The sequence below is a fragment of the Lactuca saligna genome, chromosome 5 (assembly GCF_052625555.1).
Source record: "Lactuca saligna cultivar CGN05327 chromosome 5, ASM5262555v1, whole genome shotgun sequence".
In the NCBI taxonomy this organism is placed as follows: Eukaryota; Viridiplantae; Streptophyta; class Magnoliopsida; order Asterales; family Asteraceae; genus Lactuca; species Lactuca saligna.
The window spans coordinates 78,439,148-78,463,039 of NC_136421.1; the positions used below are offsets into that span (position 1 = coordinate 78,439,148).

The window sequence follows — 23,892 nt, forward strand, 5'->3', positions numbered from 1 at the left end:
AGATGTCCAAGAAATTTTAGGGTGAAAACAGAGAGAATGAGAGACCATAAGAGAATATTTCAAATTATTTAAATAAACAACACTCAAGATACTGGGACAACACTAGAAACTGGTCACATAATGCCACACCCTCGGCCGGTAATAGAAACTCCAAGCCGTGACAGGGGACGTTAGATTATCCAATTCAAAGAGCATACAACGAACACCATAATAGTTTTACTAATAATCCATGATTACATTGAATCTTACATGCTATATTCTAACTAACTCCATGGTTCTTGTCCTTGCAATGATCTTTTCTTCTTGGGACTTCCTCGGAATACATGGGTTCTGAAAACAGTCAAGACAATGTTGGTGAGTTTATAGGTTTTCAATATTTTAAGAATATTCGTTGACATGGGATCTTTGTTTATGAACACATATAGGCTTTTAAAAATTTTCCAATACTATAAGTTACTAGGGAGTATTTCATTTCTCTATTTTAATCGGTAACTTACTATATTTTCTTTTGATGTTTGGTTTGCTTCTTCCATCTTCCCAGAAGAGATTTGATTTATACTCTTGAATAGTTTCGAGTGGTTGTTAGATAAGGTACTTTGGAAAGTATCTATCTTTATTTTTAATGTTATACATTATATTTTATTTTTCCTAGGATATATTACTTCTTTCGTACTTATCCTATAACCTTTTCTTTCATACAACAAAGTTCCTTTTTATTATATTTTCATACTTTAATTATCTCCTAGGTATCTCCTTTAGGTAGTATAATTAATTAATAAAAGGTTGGTGGTTAGTGTTACAATGAGTCCCTATAATTGATCTATATGACTTGAAATTTTTTAGCCACGATGCTTCATCGGACATTGTGAAAAAAGACTATAAAGTTATGCCAACCAAGTTGTAGCTAGCAACCGCAGGTGAGAGTGTCAATCCCTTATGGATCTATACATACCTTTTACATTCAATTAAGATTAACTGTTAAAGGTATGGGATAGCCTAATATCAATCAACTATCGATGAGTAATACATCTCATTTAACACTTCCTTTGTTTAAGCTTTGAAGTATAATTATTTATCTTTGTTCTTCTTTCTTTAGTTTTTCCTTTAATATACTTTTCATTCCATAATTAATCATATATACTTAACGTATATATATATAACAATTATCTTTCCTTTCATAACTTTGATAGGATATTATTGCATCATACAATTAAGTACATTTCCTACCCTTAAATTTCTTTTGATATAGTTTATTCCATAACTATTCTGATACACACACACATATATATATACACACACACACACATACTCACACACACACACACATATATATATATATACACACACACTATACCATATCTATAAAATAATTATTAGGTTCTTGATATTCTTAAGATATTAGGGCAGAGTAACAATTAAGTACAATGTTTATCCAAAAAATTTTGCCAGCATAACGACTAGAAACTAAGTTATTCTAGGGAATATGACAACATAACAACGTATAATCTTTTAGTATAATCATAGGCATTATAACGATTAGGCATAATATAATCTTTAAAACTTAAGTAGAGTAACTACCTGAGATAATATTACACTAATGTTTGTATGCAATTTCAAAAATGTTGATATATTACAAGTAATAATCTTTTGTAAAATCACTGAAATAGTTTTGTAACATGTATTCCCCCACCCCCATAAAACATTTGAATATAGTAACAGTGGGTTCGTGAAACTCACCTTAACGACATGATTTTAAAGACTCGATTTATCGCATCGGGAACTTCCATCCATCTTGAGAGGAGGAGAGGATTCTAGATCGATTCAGAGAGAAAGGGAAAGAGTTTGGGGTGTGTGTTTGGACGAGGTAAAGGCTTCCCATTAGTGAAAGTTCATTGGAATACTAAACAAGGACCTGGAGCCACTTGGGAGCGCGAGAATTAGTCGATTAGGAAGTATCCCCACTTCTTGGCTTGATTATTCATGCTACTCCTTGCCTAAATTCAAATTTCGAGACGAAATTCCCTCTAACGGGGGGATGATGTGACAACCGTCAATTTCCGGTCAAATCAAAGTTAACCAAAGTCAACAAGTCAAACCATTCGACTCATTTTGCACGTGGGTACTAGAGTTTATGTTAGGTAAATACTAAATAACTCGCTATTCTAATGAGAGATCATAAATCAAAAAGTGCGAACATCTAGATCTCATTAACCTAAAACTGTGGTACGTGGCGAGCCAAACCGATAAAACAATGTCGCATACTTATCAGGAGCGTGTAAGATCCTTAAACAAGGCTTAACAGGGTTTATGGACCTTGCATGGCAAAGCCAGACACTCACAAATGCCACACACGAAACCTCTCTCAATCGTTTTCACTCTATCTCTCTCTCTATTTAGAATCTCTCCCAAATCTCTCTAAGTATGTGAAATCTCTCCCGAAGCTCTCTTTGTATGAGAAATCTCTCCAAGAATGTGAAATCTCTCCCAAAACTCTCTTTGTATGAGAAATCTCTCCCAAAACTCTCTTTGTATGAGAAATCTCTCCAAGAATGTGAAATCTCTCCCAAATCTCTCTTTGTATGAGAAATCTCTCCAAGAATGTGAAATCTCTCCCAAATTTCTCTAAGTATGTGAAATCTTTCCCAAAACTCTCTTTGTATGAGAAATCTCTCCAAGAATGTGAAATCTCTCCCAAATCTCTCTTTGTATGAGAAATCTCTCCAAGAATGTGAAATCTCTCCCAAATCTCTCTAAGTATGTGAAATCTCTCCCAAAACTCTCTTTGTATGAGAAATCTCTCCACGAATGTAAAATCTCTCCCAAAACTCTCTTTGTATGAGAAATCTCTCCAAGAATGTGAAATCTCTCCTAAATCTCTCTTTCTATAAGAAATCTCTCCAAGAATGTGAAATTTCTCCCAAATCTCTCTAAGTATGTGAAATCTCTCCTAAAACTTTGTTTGTATGAGAAATCTCTCTAAGAATGTGAAATCTCTCCCAAATCTCTCTTTGTATGAGAAATCTCTCCAAGAATGTGAAATCTCTCCCAAATCTCTCTCAAAGGTTCCTTAAACTTTTTATAGTCTTTCGGGCCATCCCGACCCTTAACCGGGTCAAAAACGGCTTAAAACGGGGTAAAAACGAGAAAAACGAACTTGAGGAGCCGAAACCCCTCTCAAGGAGCCGAAACCTCTCAAGGAGCCGAAACCCTAAGAAGCCGAGATCGAGACCGAGACTAGAAGCAGAAACCAAGAAAGAACCGAAACCCTGGAGCCGAGACCTCCTGCGAGTCGAAACCACCTGAACCGAGTCTCGCTTTCGGCTCCCTTCTCGCCTGCGAAAGTCTTCAGCTGAACCTCACTTTCCGTTCCTTCCTTCTCTACTCTCGGTTCCCTTCCCTCTCTCGGTCCTTCCTTCCCTGCTCTCGGTTCCCTTACCTCTCTCGGTCCTTCCTTCTCTGCTCTCGGTTCCCTTCCCTCTCTCGGTCCTTCTTTCTCTCCTCTCGGTTCTTTTCCCTATATCGGTCCTTCTTTCCTTCTCTCGGTTCCAAACACCAAAGGACCGAACCTCCAGCTAGAACTTCGGATTTTTGACGCTTTTCACCAATTTTTGATATTTTTAGCATTTTGAGCCCGTTTTTCGTGATTTTAACGCAGGATTTTCTCCAAAAATCATATTTTAATATAAAAGACACTAAATATTCATAATTTAAACATGTTTTCATGGAAATCGTTATTTAAATAATAAAATCTAGTTGGTGAATAATTGAGGTGGAGTGTTAACTTTACTTTATCTTATGACACAAGCAACCACTCCCATACCCACTCCATGTCACTATTCACCATTAGCCTTTACCTAGTCACTTCATTGTACTTTTCCCACCTTTTTCCAACCTCACAATTGGTCAAAGGCTAGAAAAGTCTCCTCTCTCCTCACACTTCATTCATTCTCTCACTTTTCCACCAAGAACCACACTCCAAACTCTCTCATGTTTCTCTCTCAAATTCGAGATCTTCAAGGCATACTCCAATACTTTTCTCCTTTATTTAGTAAATATCATCATCTTTCTTATGATTATTACACATCCTCCTACTCAAAATCATAAATTGCTTACACAAACATCATCACATTCTTGTTAGATCTTCGAATCTTCAAGTGATACTTCAAGTGTTCTTGAGTTGAACACTTCTCTTCTTCAACACTCATCTACTGAAATCACTCAAGATGAGTTCATACCCCTACATTTTCATGTTTTCTCAAGTTTTCATGGGGGAAATACAAGTTAAAACACCAAGAACATAACTAAACTTTTCTAACAGCCTTCATCAGAAAAGTTCAACTCCATTCACGGACTGTTTTGGGAAACTTAAACATTTTTTTTTCAAAACTGTACAAGGTGCAAGTAGTTCAATTTCTTAGCTTTAAAATGACTACTTGCACATCTCCATACGATTTTTCTACAATTTATGGTGATTTTTAAAAAACTGCCTATCATTTCAAACACCAATCCGGACCAGCCTGTGATTATGGACTTTTTCACCAAAGTTGGAGGTCATTAAAAATCATGATAAAAATTATGAGTAAACTAGACACATTTTGGGAACTCTCAGAATTTACGGATTTAGTTTTTGACTTTATATGATTTTTCTATGACTTTTTTAAAACAACGCAGAAAGGTTAAATTTAGTTAACAACATATAAATTTCATAACACTTTGTATTATGTTGAGCAAAGCGTATAATCATAAGTTCTAATTATTGAATGTGTTTCCTTGTTAGTTTATCATCATAAACTGAAACTAAGTCAATCATGATAAGATTATTCATTCATTTAGAACATGTATATTAAGCTATAATAAGCATAGTTTAATGGATTCATAACACTAACGCTTTTTCATAAAAGAGTTCTTATATATTACAAACGTTTTGGATAAACTATAATAGGTATAGTTTATGATACATCACATAACACAGTCGTACAAAAAGGGTACATTCATACAGAAAGGTTTTACACTCACGCAGACTACACGTAAACTTGTTAACCTAAATTGTGAGACAATCTCTTTCCGTACGTCCGAGTGCGGGATATAATTCCTGGTAGTTATAATCAGAGTCTCCTGGAGGGAGAACGTGATATTTGTGTATAGATCTATATTGGGTTTGACACCCCACACCTTGCTGCTAGCTACAGTGGGACCTGCAGGTCTACGGGTGACAAATGTCATTTTAGTTTTGCAACGCCTGAGAAACGCCGTGGCAGGTTCATTCAATCATAGTATGATTATAGCGACTCACATAGGTACATAACAACACATAAAGTTTACGGGATTTTTATAAAACCTAAGTGGGTTTTATGTCAATTCAAAATCACTTTTTATGTCAATAAGTACAGATATTATTGTACACTTTCGGTTTTGGTAATTATGACTACACATCATTTGAAACCACATTTATATCTTTAAGTATGGCCAATACTTGTTATTACTCGGCCCTGGGATTTAGGACTACATATACATAAAGTATTAACAAACATAAGAATTTACAGGAATTTCATTTAATTCAAGTGCGTTTATGTCGATTTAAACACATATCATTTTCTATTAGTAAGAGAGGATACTTATACATTTTGGTCTTCGGTTATAAGACTACATTACACAGACTTTAAAGAAAATATCGGATTTTCTGGATACATATTCTAACGCTTTTACAAGGAAAATGGTTTACTTCTCTAAGGAAATCTCTTATGAACTCACCAACCTTTGTGTTGACACTTTTTCAAAACTACTTGTATTCTCAGGAATTCAGTGAAATAGGAAATCAACAACGTTTTGAGGATGGGACGATAATTCGTCAAACAGTTCATTTTGTATCATAATGTAATTGATGTGAATCATGTATACATATACTTTGATGTAACTTTTATAATTATATTTGTGATGGTTGTATTTACTTTGAGCACTATTATACTCGTTGTTGTGATACTCTACATGAAGTCCTCCACCCCCGGACGTTTCCGACATCCTTGGTTTGGAGATGTGACACATATTGTTACATAAAATGCTAATTAGGACTCGGTTTTGCTACGGGACTTCACTCGTGGAAATAACATCCTATATCGATCATTCTAACGAATCACTCACATAAAGTGACTTCATACCCCTATGTTTTTAGTATTTTTCAATGTTTTAGTGTGTGTGTGTGTGTGGGGGGGGGGGGATACAATTAGAAACACAAGGAAATGTTGTGTTATCATTCTAATAACTTCGAAACAGTTTTAAAAACATTTCAACTGATTTCAACTGATTTAATGTACTTTAAAAAGTGTTTTCAAACTACTTAAATTGTTTTATTCTTTTAAAATTCTGAAATACATGTTTATATATATAAAGATATATACTTAAGATTCAACAGACTTAGGATTGATGTTTTCCACCTTATCTCCTGTTCCTTGTCTGGTTGTCGACGAACCATCTGTCCGACTGTCTGTTTGATCTCAATTACATATGTTTTATATATATATATATATATATATATATATATATATATATATATATATATATATATATTGAACATGAAATTTATTTAAATAAAGCTTTTCCCTTTTTGTAAACATGTTGAGTAAAAGGTACCATTCTAAAAAGTATTCCATATGTTACATAAACTGTTAAATTCCTAAGATCCTGCTTTCATAAAGAACATACATGTAAACTATAATAGGTATACTTTAGGGAACACTAATGCAATTTTTCTAAGTCATGAACGTCATACTAATATGATTATTTAAAGTATAATTATTGTACATTACTAGTACAAGGTAATTCATATATTTTCAAGCACAAAAGCATATTTGTATTCTCTTCGTGTCTAGTTATACAAGGTTGTGAGGTATTACTTTGTGTACCATTCAAGTTACATGTTTATAAGTCTTACAAATTATTACCAGAGTCTCCTGGCGGGAGAGCATGTGTTTGTGTATAGATATATAAAAGATTAACACCCCTACACCTCGCTGTTAGCTGCAGTGGGACCGACAGGTCTACGGGTGACAAATGTCATATCTTTTTTTGACGCCTACAAAACGTCGTTTTTAACCGTTCCAATTATGAATGGTTATATAAAACTCACAGTTGTATTAACTAAGGCATTTAGATTACATGATTTCTTAACTTCAAGTGGTTTTACTAAACAATGGAACTACACCACACAACTTTTCTATATATGAATAGGATTCACCTAGTCTACTATATGATTTCCGCTTCATATCCTGTTCCTTGTTTGGTTGTGGGCTTAGAGCAGATTCACCCAGTCTACTATCTATTCGATCTTAGTTATATATAATATGTATACACTAAGAAATCATTGGGGGAAACATGTATGGGTCAGGTCTTAACATACAAATACAACAGTTTTACATTACTTTCTAAGTACAATGTAGACTTTACTCAAAAAGTTCCAACAATGTTAACTCTGTAATTACTTAGTGTATACGCTAGGGTTACATACAATGTAGATCCGACCAACAGTGGAATGTTTGAACTCCGCCTCATTTCATATTCCTTGTTTGGTTGTGAGCTTAGGTCAAAACCACACAATCGACTGTCTGTTCGATCAATATTGTATATAACTTGTATCTACTAAGAGATTGTAAAAGGAAATATAGTGGGCTACGTTTTCTTACAATAGATTACATCAGGAAATATTGGATGTTCTGGAGGAACAAACTAACGTTTTCAAGGATCAAATTCCATGCTTTCTAAAACAAAATACTTATGAACTCACCAACTTAAATGTTAATACACTTCCAAAATCACTTGTATTCTCAGGAAACTAGTAGACAGGTACACATACAGAGATTCAGAAGATGGAGCATAGTAGCTTCATGCCTTTGTTTTGCTATTTACTTTTGGAGTCAACCATATGTGATTCAAATACAGTGTAAACACTTTATTATTAATGCAATGGATGTTGTTGCTTGTTTTAATATTATACATTTGTTGTGATACTGAGCATGACGTCATCTGCCCCCGGACATCTCCATTGTTCTGGTTTGGGGGTGTGACAGTTACCTTGCAATCCTTTTTACACTTTCTTTCCATCTCTTTTTATCTAGTGGTTCAATCTATTTACTCATTCGTCTCCATAGAAGGTTCTTGGTTTGTTATTGAGAATTTCCTGGTAGGTGTGTTATCTTCCTATATTCTTTATTTCCTTAGTCGATATTTCTTTCCATTCTAGTTAAGTCGTAATTTCCTAGAATGTTTGAGACTTGACGCTCAACCATTGACTTGATGGTGGTTGGGTTTACCAATGCAAATGTTGTCGTTTTGTTGTCCTAGAATGAGGTGACTTGTTACTCTTTCGCATAGATTTGACTGGTGACACTTAAAATCAGTATTATTTTCCTACCTATGTTTGTGACACATATTATGGTTTCTGATTAGTTGATTTCTTAGCAAACTTTCTTCATATCATCTCATGATTTTCTTAAAAGGCTTAGCTGTCTTTAAATAAGATTACATATCATTTAATGGAATTACCACATATAATGGTAATTTATTCCTATCGCGTTTCATGATTTTGAAAAATCAAACTTTCTAAGCTTAATGTTCTATTTAATTCTCAGAGCATGTCGTATGCGCATCACACACCTTCATCATATCAATATTTCATGATGCTTTTTGGTTTTACTTGAGATTTATTTCCTTTACCAACTCGTCTCTACTTCGTAGTTGATCCTACACGCAACGAGTGGACCGCATGTTTGTTGTTTTCGAGCTTTGATTATTTGGTTTCTCTTCTTTCTACTTCTAAGGTACTTATTCCAATGATCCTTAACATCTATATTGCCCTCAGATTCTTGGTTTTTAATGTTTTTTATGTTTTTAGGGTTTTATCACTTTTACTGGCCATACTTGAAATTGATTAGCTACATATATAGTTTAACTACCGATTACTAAACCCCAATGCTTAATTTCTAGTTCAATCGGTTAATATAACCTTAATTTGGGGTTTTGACCAAATTGACTGAGTATTTTACTTGTAAAAGCTTGTCTAATATTTCCCAATAGATTCTAGATTGAAATTTAGACGATTTCGAGGCTTTTGGAACTGACTATTTGTCGTGTTCTTGAGGCACATCGGGCATCTTCATTGTATGCGGCGCATCCTGCACGTTTGGTAATTCTTGCATGTGAACTAAATTATATGTTATTTTGTAATCCTTTTATTTACCTTACTTTGTTTCTAACTATTTTGCCCTATTTTTCTTAGGTTATGTATCGAGCGGGTCGCCAGAGGGCTGGTCAGATACCACCTAGCTGGCCATCTCATCCCTTTCAATAGTTAATAGATGATATTCCTTTTAAGGACTGTAATTTTATTCGAAGCTCCACAGTTGCTTTGAGGAATATTCCTATTAATTAGTTTATTATTATGTTTTGTTTTATATTTTTTAGTTCCTAAATAATTTGATTATTCGAAGCTCCACAGTTGCTCATACTTTACGAAGTAAGTAATGAATGAAGATTGTCATGAATTTTATTGTAGATTCTCTAAGGAGTTTAGACATAGAAATTGTGTTGCTGCAACGTTCATTAGTACGTAGGAAATAGAGATTTGAGTATTTGAAAAACCCACGCTCGGAGAATTACTTCATGGATTATATCACGAGAAATTATGAGATGATAATATCTTATATTCTTAAAACTGATATATATATATATATATATGGGTTGTAATTTACTAGTCGATTGTGCATTGGTGTTTTGTAAACACAACAGTAACTTGATGTTATAAAACACAATGTTATGTATGATTTGGTGAGTAAAGGATACATGCATATGAATCAAAGTTTATTCGTTCTTTTTTCCTTAATGGGAAAAGTGATATCTTTTGGCCCCTTGGTGATTTGGTGTTGACTTGTAGTGTTGGGCCCAACCAGGACTAGATTGATGTGTTCAATTAGAAGTCTTATGATGTCATCACAAATTAGGAAACCAGGAAACAAAATTTTTGACAATGAAATTGATTATAATCCATGTCTCATATCCATCAGATATCTTGTAGAATAAAGGAATATTTGATCACATATCTAACGGACAAATATTTGATATGATCTAAGTTCGATGTCCTGTCTTGTAGATCTAGTCATTTCTTCATTAAGGCATTTTTGGTCCCAAATATGGTGATTCTTGAGCATGACATGCTCTTAACCAAATAAGTCATCCTTTCACGCCCTATGAGGGGTCTTGAGTCATAAAAATGTGGTTTTGATGATTAGTTTTGCTCCATGCATGCTATAGAAGGCCTTAAGGCATTAAGATGTTGAGATTTTGTGTATTAAGAACTTAAGGGAAATGCAAAGTCATAACGTTGGAAATTTTATGACTCTTAGTGGTATTTTAACCTTGGATCTGAAAGTTGGATGTGAGTGCTTAATGCAAAAGGCATTATTAAGGAAATATGGTTCTAAACATACGTTGTACACCTTAGTGTACGTCGCGCGTATGTGGTCAATTTCCCGACTTCGATTAAAGCCCGAGTAAGCCCGGTATAGGAGCTAAGTACATCCCGTGGACTCGGCTGAGTGGAATTAAGAGTTACTGGGTATAGTGACTCCAACTTTCAGACAAACAGAAACATCTTCTGGTGTCAATCTGGCTGGGTGTTTGAAAGACCCACAATTTCATATTTGACAATTGTTACTCCAAAACATGCTACATGCATATTCATAAAAACAATATTTTACATTGATTTAGTGATTACAAAAGATTGGATACAAACCGACTATTACAAAGTATTATATATTACATAACCACCCAAGATACTATAGTTTTATACATACATGAGTAAAAAAAATACAATAGTTTCAAACTATTCAAATTCTTCTATCCGTATATAACTATACCGGTTGCTTATTGCCTATAATTGTTAAACATTAAGAGGGGTAAGCAGTGACGCTTAGTGAGTTCAATAATAGATACAATATAACGTTATGCCATATATATACTTCAATATGGCAGAAGAAAAGAGGAACAAGGAACAATAACAACACATGTGAATCATGTGACAAACTTTCTATATCAATCAATGATTTGATTCAAAGATATACAATCAATGAGACATAACAATTTCCATACTTAATATATATCAATAAAGCTTCGGCCTAAATGGCATAGAAGACATACACTTTCTGATTAAACATTTTCGTAGCTTTCAGGCTTTCAGCCCTGTCTAACCTTCTGCTAATGCCATACAATAGAAGTCATTCTCTTACGAGACATGCTCTACATGGCCAGAGGCTACATACTAGTACTACCGTGAATCTAAGTCCTTTCACTGATCACATGGTCAAAGGTATAACTTTGCTATCATAAATAGTAGAAATAATTATAATGGAAAAGTACATAGCACATATAACACATAACATACAATTGTTCCTATATATTGAACTCACCGTGATATAACTAACCGGGGGTTAAAATAGTAATTTGTGCAGCATTTCGTTATAATAAATCGATTTATTCATTGAAAACGGGGAGCTTTATTGAAAACCGAGCCCTACGATGGTTGAGCTTCAAACCGAAAAGATAAATTTCTCTGGCTCTTCGGGCACTTCGAGGCGTGTTTCGGGTGCTGGAAATGATTTCAGGGCTTCGGGGGAAGTTGAAATAGTAAAAATATGAGTTTAGGGATGAAAAGTTACAAATTTCAAACATTACCTGGGAGATCTCGCACCTCCCCTTTTATAGGGTGCGAAACTAAAGATCAGCGGCTGAGAGGGATCCATGCAGCAGCAGATGCGAGGCTAGGATACGGAGGAGAAGGCACGCGACAGCAACATCGAAGGCTAGGTGGCTTGGTTCGCAGGCGGACACGCGTCGGATGCATGTCGGCCTCGGACTGAACCTACGTTTCAGATGCGAGGGGTGGTGACACACGGGTCGGACACGGGGCGAGCTGCGAGGATCTGATGATGTAGCCGCTTCTTAGCCTTACACAAGCGAAAATTCTAGGAAATTGTGCCCGAACTTCTAAAATCTATAACTTTCGCATAACGGCTCCGTTTTTTATGTTCTTTATATGCACGCATAGGTGGGAATATACTCAACATTTTTCGTTTAGACTTTGTTGGCTAATTTTGAGTTATTTTTAATATTATTATTTTTAACAGACTGGGAAAGGAAAATTTGTTGAAAATTCATAACATCTTCATCCGACGTCCGTTTTCGTCAGTCTTTTTACCGTTGTACTACTATTGACGAGACCTTCGATTCTCGTTTAGGTTGTGTCGGCTAAAAATCACTCGATCTTTATTTCGAGTTTTTAGCTATCTACTCCTATTCCGAAACTTAAAAAAATCATAACTTCGTCATACGAAGTCAGATTAGGACGTTCTTTTTATGAAAATTATCGGTTTAGCAAATAATACGACTTTCATTTAGATCACCAAGGCTAAAAAGTAGTTTATCAAAAAATCACTTTTTATGTCTTTCGGTGTCGTGTCGGTTTTGTCGCGAAACTTCAAATAGTCATAACTTCTTTGTTATAACTCGGATTTCAATCAGGTTTTCGCCTAAATGTTTCTAACGAGATTCTTTATAATTTTAAATAATAAAATTTTACTTATTTTAAAATTTATATTTTCTCTAAATTTCAATATTCAACTTTTGATTGGAATCTCATAAGACTTCCAATATTTTCTGAGTGATTCTAAACATAGTTTTACTTCATTTCTAATAAAAACTATCTGTTAGAACTCAATAATCGTAATTATATAATATTTCATAATATTATTCACTTTTAAAATTTACAAAACACAATTTCAAAACGTGTATGTTACAAATACCTCCCCCTTTTGAGGATTTCGTCCTCGAAATTACATCGATTAAAATAAATGGGGATATTTCTCTCTTATTTCATTCTTATTTTCCAAAGTATAATTTGGGCATCGATGGTGTTTCTACTTGACAAACACCAACTCTACTTCTTTATTATGTAGATTAGTCATTCTTTTGTTTACAATCTCTTTAGGCTCTTCAACATAAGTTAACTTATTATCCAGTTTCACCTCGGATAACAGAACTTCTTCATCATATATGCTTAAACATTTTAGCAGATAGCTCACGTGAAACACAACATGAATACCTGCCAAATCTTCCGGTAATTCCAAGGGGTATGCTTATTTACGAATCCTCTGAGTGATTTTGAAAGGACCAACAAATCTAGGACTCAACTTTCCTTTCTTCCCAAATCGCATAATACCTTTCCATGGGGTTACCTTTAGCATTACAAAATCACCCACCTAGAATTCTATGGGTCGTCTCCTCTTTTCTGCATAGGACTTGTGTCGATCCTGGTTTGCTTTCGTTCTTTCTTGTACAATTTGAATCTTTTCAGTGGTGTCTTGAATCATTTCAGGGCCTCCAAGGATCTTCTGTCCTATATCTCGCCAACATAATGGCGTATGACATTTGCGACCATATAAAGCTTCATATGGTGGCAATTTAATTGAAGCGTGGTAACTGTTATTATATGAAAATTCCACAAGAGGTAAGTACTTGTCCCTGTTACCACCAAATTCCAGAACACATGCACAAAACATATCTTCTATAGTTTGGATCATTCTCTCCATCTGATTGTCTGTCTGGGGATGATAAGCTGCGCTAAGAGCAACTCGAGATCCCAATTCACGTTGCATACTCTCCTAAAGATGAGAAGTGAAATGAGTATCATGATCATAAATAATCTTTAGTGGCACACCATGCCTTGCAACAATTTCATCCAAGTATACTTGTGCATATTTCTCCATTGGAGCCGATTCACGCATGGAGAGAAAATGTGAACTCTTAGTCAGGCGGTCGACAATTACCCAAATGCTATCATGCTGTTTAGTAGTCTTTGAAAATTCAGGAACACTAAGACTTTATGGGATTCCGTAAGGCTTTTGGTGCTTTGTTTTGACTTGTAAGCATACTAAGCATTCCTATACATATCTTCCAATGTCTCTCTTTAATCCAGGCCACCAATAATTAGCTCTTACATAGTACATTTTGCTTGTACCATGATGTGTTGACAGTTTAGATTTATGGACCTCATCCAAAATCTTCTATCTTAATCCACCAATCTTCAGAATCCATAGCCGATTCTTAAATACCTTCAATCCTCGTGGATCATCAAGTAAAGAATCAACATAATGTACCATCCCTTCTTTCTTCACATTTTTTGGTTTTAAGGCCTCTTCTTGCCATTTCTCTAGTTCATCAAGAATAGTAAACTTTACTGTGGTGTGAGTAATAGTATAACGCATACTATTACGATAAACTTTCCTGGTAAGTGCATCGGCAACTACATTGGCCTTTCTAGGATGATACAGGATTTCACAGTCATAATCTTTGATCAGCTCCACACCTCTTTGTTGTCTCATATTTAAATTTTGCTGACTAAATATGTACTTGAGACTTTTGTGGTCAGTAATCAATTGGCATTTTATTCCAAAAAGATAATGTCCCCAAAGTTTTAGGACAAATACCACTGCAGCGAGTTCGAGATCATGGGTGGGATAATTCTTTTCATATTCTTTCAGTTGTCTTGAGGCATAGTCTATCACTTTACCATGTTGCATCAACACACAACCGAGTCCCAATCTTGATGCATCAATATATACGGAGAAATCATCATCACCTTTTGGAAGTGATAAGATTGGAGCATGAGTCAAAAGATATTTTAAAGTTGAGAAAGCTTTTTCTTGGGCTTCACCCAATTTGAATTTCACTTCCTTCCGTGTAAGACTCGTGAGAGGTATGGCTATATGAGAAAAGTCTTTAATAAATCTTTGGTAATATCCCGTGAGACTCAAGAAACTGCGAATTTCGGAAGCATTACGGGGCACTTCCCAATTTTAAATGGCTTCAATTTTAGTAGGATCTACGGATACGCCATCACCAGAAATAACATGGCCGAGAAATTGAACTTGGTGAAGCCAAAATTCACATTTCGAGAATTTAGCATATAGTTTCTCCTTTCAAAGAAGTTCTAATATCGCACAAATATGAATGGCATGATCTGCTTCAGACTTGGAGTAGATTAGAATATCATTAATGAATATGATGACAGATTTATCGAGCTTTAGGCGGCATGCCCGATTCATCATATCCATGAATACAGCAATAGCATTTTTCAGAACGAACAGCATGACAAGGAACTCATAATGTCCATATCGAGTACGAAAAGCAGTCTTTCGTACATCATGCTCGTGAACTTTCAACTGATGATATCCAGGTCTCAAATCAATCTTTGAGAAATAACTAACACCTTGAAGTTGATCAAATAAATTGTCAATGCGAGGTAGTGGGTACTTGTTCTTGATAGTCACCTTATTTAGCTCATGATAATCAATGCACATCCGTAGCGATTCAACCTTCTTCTTGAAAAACAATACCAGAGCTTCCCAAGGAGAGGTACTCGGTCGGATAAATCCTTTGTCAAGTAATTCTTGCAGTTGAATCATCATTTCTTTCATCTCAGCTGGCACAAGTTGATAAAGATTTTTTTGCAATCGGAGCAGCACCAGGCACAAGGTCAATTCCGAATTCTACTTGCCTGTACGGAGGAAGTCCAGGCAAGTCTTCGGGAAAAACATCAGGATATTCTTTAACAATGGGAACATCATTTACAGCTTTCCTTTCCTTTTTTGAGATATCAATTGTGCAGGCCAGGTAGATAGAACATCCCTTCGATATGAATTTACGATCTTTGAGGAAATAGATTATTTTTAAGACTCTTTGTTCACCGTAGACATAGATAGGATTCTCCCCTTCAATAGGAATGTGTACTATCTTTTCATAGCACAAGAGTTATGCGTGGTCCTTTGACATTCAATCCATGCCGAGAATAACATCAAAGTTGGGCAAGGAGATAGGGATCAGGTTAGCAAGAAAATTATAGCCTTCAATTTCTATGGCACAATCCCCATAGACTTTATCAGCAAGTAATGATATACTTCCTGCAGTATCTACGTGAAATGGTTGCACAAGTGCATAACAAGGAGTTTGAAAAGAATGCGCAAATTCATAAGACACAAAAGAATTTGAGGCACAAGAATCAAATAACATCTGAGCAGGTCTAGAGTTGACAAGAAATGTACCCGTCACAACATTCGGGTCCTCGTGTGCCTCCTCTGTGGTAATATGGAATGCATGACCCTTAGCTTTTGGCACCTCCCCCTTTTTAGTTGGAGTACCCTTTGATTGTTGAACAGAAGCTTGACTTCTCGCCAATTGTTGAATAGAAGCTTGACTTCCCGTCAACTGATTAGTAAGAGTAAGGCAAAACGCTTCTTGTAGCCAGTAATACCACATGCATAGCAAGTAACATCCTTTGGGTAAGCTGGCTTTATGTGACATGTTTATCCACATCCATAATAGACAACGGATTCCTTGTCTATTTTGCATTGGCCCAGATGATTCCTTCCACAAACGCGACATGAAGGCGATTGAATAGAAAAAGATTGTGATCTACCGCGACCACAAAAAGCACTCTGAGATTGCACTTAGTTGTTAGGTTCAAATCGAACGGATTTAGTTGTTGGAATAAAGGGAACAGGAACAGTTCTTTCAGTACGTGGATGCTTCGGAATAGTAAAAGTGGCACCATGTATTTCTAAATCATGTTCGCGCCTTCGAGCATACTCAACAGCTTTATCAAATGACAGAACATCCTGATTGACAACGAAATCGTGGATTTTGAGCCATAGTCCCTCTATGAATAATTGAATTTTCTCATCTTCAGTTGGAATATACTTTGTAGCAAACCTTGCTCTTTGATTAAACTGAGTTTCATACTCATTCACAGTCATTCCTACCTATTTAAGCTTGAGGAATTCCTTCTCCAATCTCCTCCTCATGTCTAGAGGACAATACTTCTCTTGTAAATGAGTTTTGAAAATCTCACAGGATAAATTCCCCTAGTCATACCCATTGAGATCTTTATATGTTGCTTCCCACCAGACTAAGGCTTCTCCGATGAGCATTGCAGAAGCATAATTAGCTTTGTCTTCATTATCCACATGAGAAATACGAAACACTTTCTCTATGTTCTGGATCCAGGTAAGAACAACAATGGGATTAAGAACACCAAAAAACTTTGTAGCACCACTACTCTTGAAAGTTTTAAATGAAGGATGTCTCGTCTCTCGTTTTGAAGATTCTCTGATGACTTTCTCTTTTCCTTTATCACCACTCTTTTTCTGTTCTTCGAGTGTCTTCCGAATGACACCAGTAAGTTTACCCAAAATCCACTCCTCACGAGGAGATACTTGAGTATTTACTTCCTCAGATTTAGGACCTCCACCCACCTCAGGGGTGTGGCTACTAACCTGTTCATTCATTTATCTACAATATGGAGTAACATTGTATTTTAGAATATTAGGGTTTATCATTACCTAATACTCTACTTAAGTCTTTCCTAAGGTTTGTATCCATATAATTACAATGAATCAGTTCATATATTGAACTTCTAATATTTTAAGTCTAAATACCAATCCGTGGCATTTAGTTCGCTTAAACTACTGTTCTGATACCATCATTGAAAGACCCACACTTTCATATTTGACAATTGTTACTCCAAAACATGCTACACGCATATTCATAAAAACAATATTTTACATTGACAAAGTGATTATAAACGATTAGATACAAACCGACTATTACAAAGTATTATATATTACATAACTACCCAGGATACTATAGTTTTATACATACATGAGTAAAAAATACAATAGTTTCAAACAATTCAAAATCTTCTATCAGTATATAACTATATTGATTGCTTATTTATTGCAATTTTTAAACATTAAGAGGGGTAAGCGGTGATTCTTAGTGAGTTCAATAATAGATACAATATAACGTTATTCCATATATATATATATATATATATATATATATATATATATATATATATATATATATAGCAGAAGCAAAGAGGAACAAGGAAGAATAACAACATATGTGAATCATGTGACAAACTTTCTATATCAGTCATTGATTTTATTCAAAGATATACAATCAATGAGACATAAAAAAATTTATACTTGATATACATCAATAAAGCTTCGGCCTAAATGGCTCAGAAGACATACAATTTTTTATTAAACAATTTGGTAGATTTCAGTCTTTCAGCCCTATCTAACCTTCTGCCAATGCCATATAATAGAAGTCATTCTCTTACGAGACATGCTCTACATGGCCAGAGGCTACATACCAGGATCACCATGAATCTAAATCCTTTCACTGATCACATGGTCAAAGGTATAACTTTGGTATCATAAATAGCAGAAATAATAACAATGGAAAAGCACATAGCACATATAACACATAACATACAATTGTTCCTATATATTGAACTCACCGTGATATAACTGGGGGTTAAAATAGTAATTTGTGTAACACTTCGTTATAATAAATAGCTTTCTACATTGAAAACCGGGAGCTTTATTGAAAACCGGTCCCTACGAGGGTTGAGCTTCAAACTAAAAAGATAAATTTCTCGGGCACTTCGGGGCGTGTTTCGGGTGTTGGAAATGATTCTGGGGCTTCGGTGGAAGTTGAAATAGTAAAATATGAGTTTAGGGGTGAAAAGTGAATATTTTCAAACATTACGTGGGAGATCTTGCACATCCCCTTTTATAGGGTGCGAAACCGAAGATCAGCGGCTGAGAGGGCTCCACAGCAGCAGATGCGAGCCTCGGATCCGAAGGAGAAGGCACGCCGCAGCAGCAGCGAAGGCCAGGCGACTCGGTTCGCAGGTGGACACACGTCGGTCTCGGACTAGACCCGCCCTCTGAATGCGAGGGGTGGCGACATGCGGGTTGGACACAGGGCGAGCTGTGAGGATCCGATAACGTGGCCGCTTCTTAGCCATACAGATGCGAAAATTCTCAGAAATTGTGCCCCGGATTTCTAAAATCCATAACTTACACAGAGGGGATGCCTTTTTGACGTTCTTTATATGCACGCGTAGGCTGGAATATACTCTACAACTTTCGTTTAAACTTCGTTGGCTAAATTTGACTTTATTTTTAATATTATTATTTTTAAAAGACCGGGACAAGAAAATCCGCTAAAAAATCATAACTTCTTCATCCGACGTCCGTTTTCGTCGGTCTTTTTACCGTTGTACTACTATTGACGTGACCTTCGATTCTCGTTTAGGTTGTGTCGGCTAAAAATCACTCGATCTTTACTAATATTCTTAAACTTAGAAAAATCATAACTTCCTTATACGAAGTCAGATTTGTACGTTCTTTTTATGAAAATTCTCAGTTTAATAGATACTACGACTTTCATTTTGATCACCAAGGCTAAAAAGTAGGTTATCAAAAACTCACTTTTTACGTCATTCGGTGTCGTGTTGGTTCTGTCGCAAAACTTCAAATAGTCATAACCTCTTCGTTATAACTCGGATTTCAATGAGGTTTTAGCCTATATATTTCTAACAAGATTCTTTATAATTTTCAAGAATAAAATTATACATATTTCAAATTTTATATTTTCGCTAAATTTCAATATTCAACTTTTGATTGGAATCTCATAAGACTTCCAACATTTTCCACGTGATTCTAAACATAGTTTTACTTCATTTCTAGTAAAAACTATCCGTTAGAACTCAATACTCATAATTAGATAATATTTCATAATATTATTCACTTTCAAAATTTAGAAAATACGATTTCAAAACGTGTATGTTACAATGTTTACCCTTAATGGAGAAGCGGTGACTTGTAAAAGTTCCAAGCAGGAGACTGTGACTGATTCTACATGTGAATCAGAGTATATAGATGCGATCAAAGCATCGAAGGAGGCTATATGGTTGAAGAACTTCATTGGAGACCTTGGAGTTGTGTCGGCCATTAAGGAGCTGATGGTGATTTTCTGCGATAATGAAGGAGCGGTTTCCTTGACAAAGGAACCAACAGATCATGGGAGATATAGACATATCAACAGAAAATACCACTTTATTAGACATCGAGTAGAAGAAGAACACCTCGTCGTAAAGAGGGTATCATCTGAAGAAAATCTAGTAGATCCCCTCACAAAGGGTCTGAATATGGTCAAGCACGTTCAGCATGCAAGGGGCATTTTTCTGAAGTATGATATTAGTTTTGGTGATCAGATAGATATTTAGAAACTTGTAACAAATAAATGTAATTGACATTTGGTGATTAAATAATGGAGATTTATTTATGAGTATCGTTTACTATCTTTTGTCAATTGTTTATCATTGTGCTTCATTTTTGCATGTTTTACTTCCCGAATAATTAGATTATTTAAATATCCACAATTGATCATGTTTTGGAAGAAAGTAATGAATTAAGTCTATCGTGAATTGAGTTGTAGATTGTCTAAGTGTTTAGACATAACAATGGTTTGGTACAACATTCATGAATACTTTTGAAATGGGGATTTAAGTATTGGATTAAACCCACACTCAGTGAATTACTTCATGGAATTTTCACGAGTAATTCTAATACGATAATACCATATAATCTTTAAATGGAGATATATTAGTTGTTGTTTACGATTTGGTTGTGGATTGATAATGTGTAAATGCATCAGTAACTTGGTATTATAAAACGTATTGTTGTGCATGATTTGATGAGTAAATAGTGCATGCATATAATTTGAAGTTTATATGCTCCTTTTCCCTAACGGGAAAAGCGACATGTTGGTCTCCTCGATGATTTGGTGGTGACTTATGTGTCGGGCCCGGTCATGACTGAATTGATGTGTTCAATTAAGTTCTTTGTCACTACAAATCAGAAATCGGGAAAAAACTGTTAGATAACGAGAATGATTCTATCCATGTCATTTATCCTCATGATATCTTGCAGAACGGAGGATTATATGATCCCTTATCTTAGGACATGTTACTGACTAGGTCAGAGTTCAACAACGTCTTTGAGAGCTACAATTTGCTAGTCAACTTTTGAAGTTATACTTGCAATCTAGTTATTAGACTTATCCAAGTGGGAGACTATTGGATTAGGTGTCTAATCCCATAACTATAATTGGTATGTACATGAATTGATAGTAGCATAGTCCTTTTGGGTTACCTTCATACTAGCAACTTGATAGGATGAATTTTGAAGAGAGAGAGAGAGAGAGAGAGAGAAAGAGAGAGAGAGGTTGAATTTATTATTTGGAATAATAAATTAGTATATAAAATGATTTATTAATGTATTATGGAAATAATATATTAATTGGTAATCATGTTATTTAATTAATATTTAATCAGAAATTAATTTGGAATTAATTTTGGGATTAAAGGAATTAATTAAAAGTATAGGGGCTATTCTACAACTATTTAATAGTTGTGATTTTAGGAGGGTCGGCTGAATATTCTAGGGAGGCCCTAGGGATTTTCATCCAAGGCCTTGATATGGGGAGTACATGGGATACTTAGGCCTTAAGCAGGAAATTAGGGTTTCCTCCAGCAAACCCTAGTTTGGCTCTAAGCAACCAACAACTATATAAAGAGCCTCAACCCTATTGAATTCGGCTAGTGCTTCCAAACCCTGAGAAAAGCCAATTTCTAAGAGCTTCCGACTTCTATCTCCACTCATCCTCTTGAATAGTGTGTTTGTGGTGTTACACTTGTGACACTTGCTATGAAGTCAAGATCTTCAAGGATTTCTTTGTTATTACAATATAACAATCAATGTATGTATCTAAACCCTAGTTTGTTGTCAATTTCGAAAATTGCTAGATGCTTCTAGAGTTTCCCAATAGTTTATCAAAGTATTGCATGTTCAATTAGACAAACATATATTAGGAACAATAGGGTTGCATGCACACATAAGATTTTTATGTATTGCTCAAAACCCATCAGTGATGACACATCATCCTCCCCTCGTGATTTCCACACTTTTTAGATAGTTGTACTCCGATATTTGATATTTTTTTGGTGATGTTTTTAGAGATAATTGATGAATTATTGGTTCTTAAAATGAAAAAAAATATATATCACGTTTTTTCGAGATGTTACATTTTTTAGTTGATCACTTAATACCATTGGACCACATAACTTTTTTACTTTTTTTATTTTGACCACTCAGTATATATATATATATATATATATATATATATATATATATATATATATATATATATATATATATATATATATATATATATATATATATATATATATATATATATATATATATATAGTGGTCAATATACTTTCGTAAATTGTACGCTAAACCCCTTCTATTTTAATGATATTCCATTTTACCTCTTTTAACTATAACATAGTCTTTTCAATATTTTTTATTTTAGTTTTACATAATTTTTTTTCGTATTTGATGTATATAAATAAAGAATCATTATAGTTTTATTTATATGTTTGTATAAAAATATAATTTGTGTGTAAAAAATAGCTAACTAAATAAGGAAGTTTTTAAAAAAACATTTTATATAGATAAAGATATATTAGTCAAATTTATAAAAAGGCTATGTAAATAAGCTTTATCTTTGGTATGATTATTTATTTGGATGTCAATTTAATAGAATGATGAGTTGGCATATTATATATATATATATATATATATATATATATATATATATATATATATATATATATATATATTAATAATTGATGGGTTTTTTTATTGTTTTTTCTTTTGTGGGTTTACATTTATTTTTTTGGAAAAGCTCTTCTTTATTGCCTAACTTTCAATGGCACTGACTCTTTAAACCAATGGGGATTAGGCTTGAGGGTGTGGTGCGATTCTAGGGAGTGCGGTTTCGCCACATAAGCAGCGAACACCGCCTCCTGGGTGCGGTTTGGTGCGGTTCAAACCGCAGTGCGGCAAAAATGACCGCGATTTGTGATTGGATGTGAGTAATTTGACTGTTTTGTGATTAGGTGGGGAGAAAATAAAGTTTTTATTAATTTTTTTTTTTTAAATAAAGTGTGACACCACTCCTAAGGTGTGGTAAGGAATGCTTACGTGGCAACGAAGGAAGTGCGGTTTCGGTGGCACGACCCCACCAGCCTAGTTGCTATCCAGAACTTCTTCTTTATCTCTCCTGGTTAGTGTACTAAGTGTCTGCATCTCACCTCTTCGCACCGCCGCCTCTAATTGAGGTTTATTTGATCTTTCTTTAGTGAAGAAGTCATCCAGTTTTTTGATTAATAATCTAGCCCTTTTATGTCTTTCTTCCGATTGATCATTCCTCAACCTTCTTTAACCTTTTGCCGATGGCGGCTGTGTTGAGTGCGTCGACGACATCCAACAAAATCGTCATCGCCATCGCCATCAATAGGAACAGATAAACCACCTTCTACAACAAACTCAATGTCGTTGGTATGCCTTTTCCGTCTAAACCATCTGACCATCTCCCACCTTTAGCGTGAACTGCTAAGAACCCTTAACCATCTGACCAATTCCCATATGCTTGCTGTGATTTTTTTTCTTTGAGTTTTGCTTTTGATGAGTTTCTTTTATGGTTATGTATATGATTTCTACAGATTGGATGACCACAAATCCTTCGAAGATTCATGGGAAGCTGCATACTTTCTCTATCTATTTCTATTTCTCTGATTTTGATGGCAGTCTTGGTGATGGTTCATAGTGTGAAAACTGCTAGCGGTGTTGAGTTGGAGACCTGAATCTAAATTAATTTGTTAAAGGACGACCGATGCCGGAACTCCCTCAATTTCACCTCCTATTTGTTTTGTTATATTCGGTGAAGATGGTTGTACAGAGAAGCCATCTAGGCCAAGCAATCGCCTACTTCGGTGTAATTTGATCAATCACTTTCACAACCCCATAAATGGCATAAATAGCATTAAACACATCCACACCAAACTTCGATCAGTTCATAGGGGACTGA

At 35.0% G+C, this 23,892-nt stretch overlaps 1 long non-coding RNA gene across 1 annotated transcript; it reads right to left on the reverse strand.

Annotated features, from left to right (window-relative positions):
- Positions 1 to 103: 103 nt before the first annotated feature.
- Positions 104 to 23,186, reverse strand: LOC144997521 (uncharacterized). The gene is made up of 2 exons (XR_013659835.1): positions 23,007 to 23,186; positions 104 to 330 (listed from the first exon to the last, which is right to left on the reverse strand). It is a non-coding gene; the product is annotated as an uncharacterized LOC144997521 (long non-coding RNA).
- Positions 23,187 to 23,892: the final 706 nt, after the last annotated feature.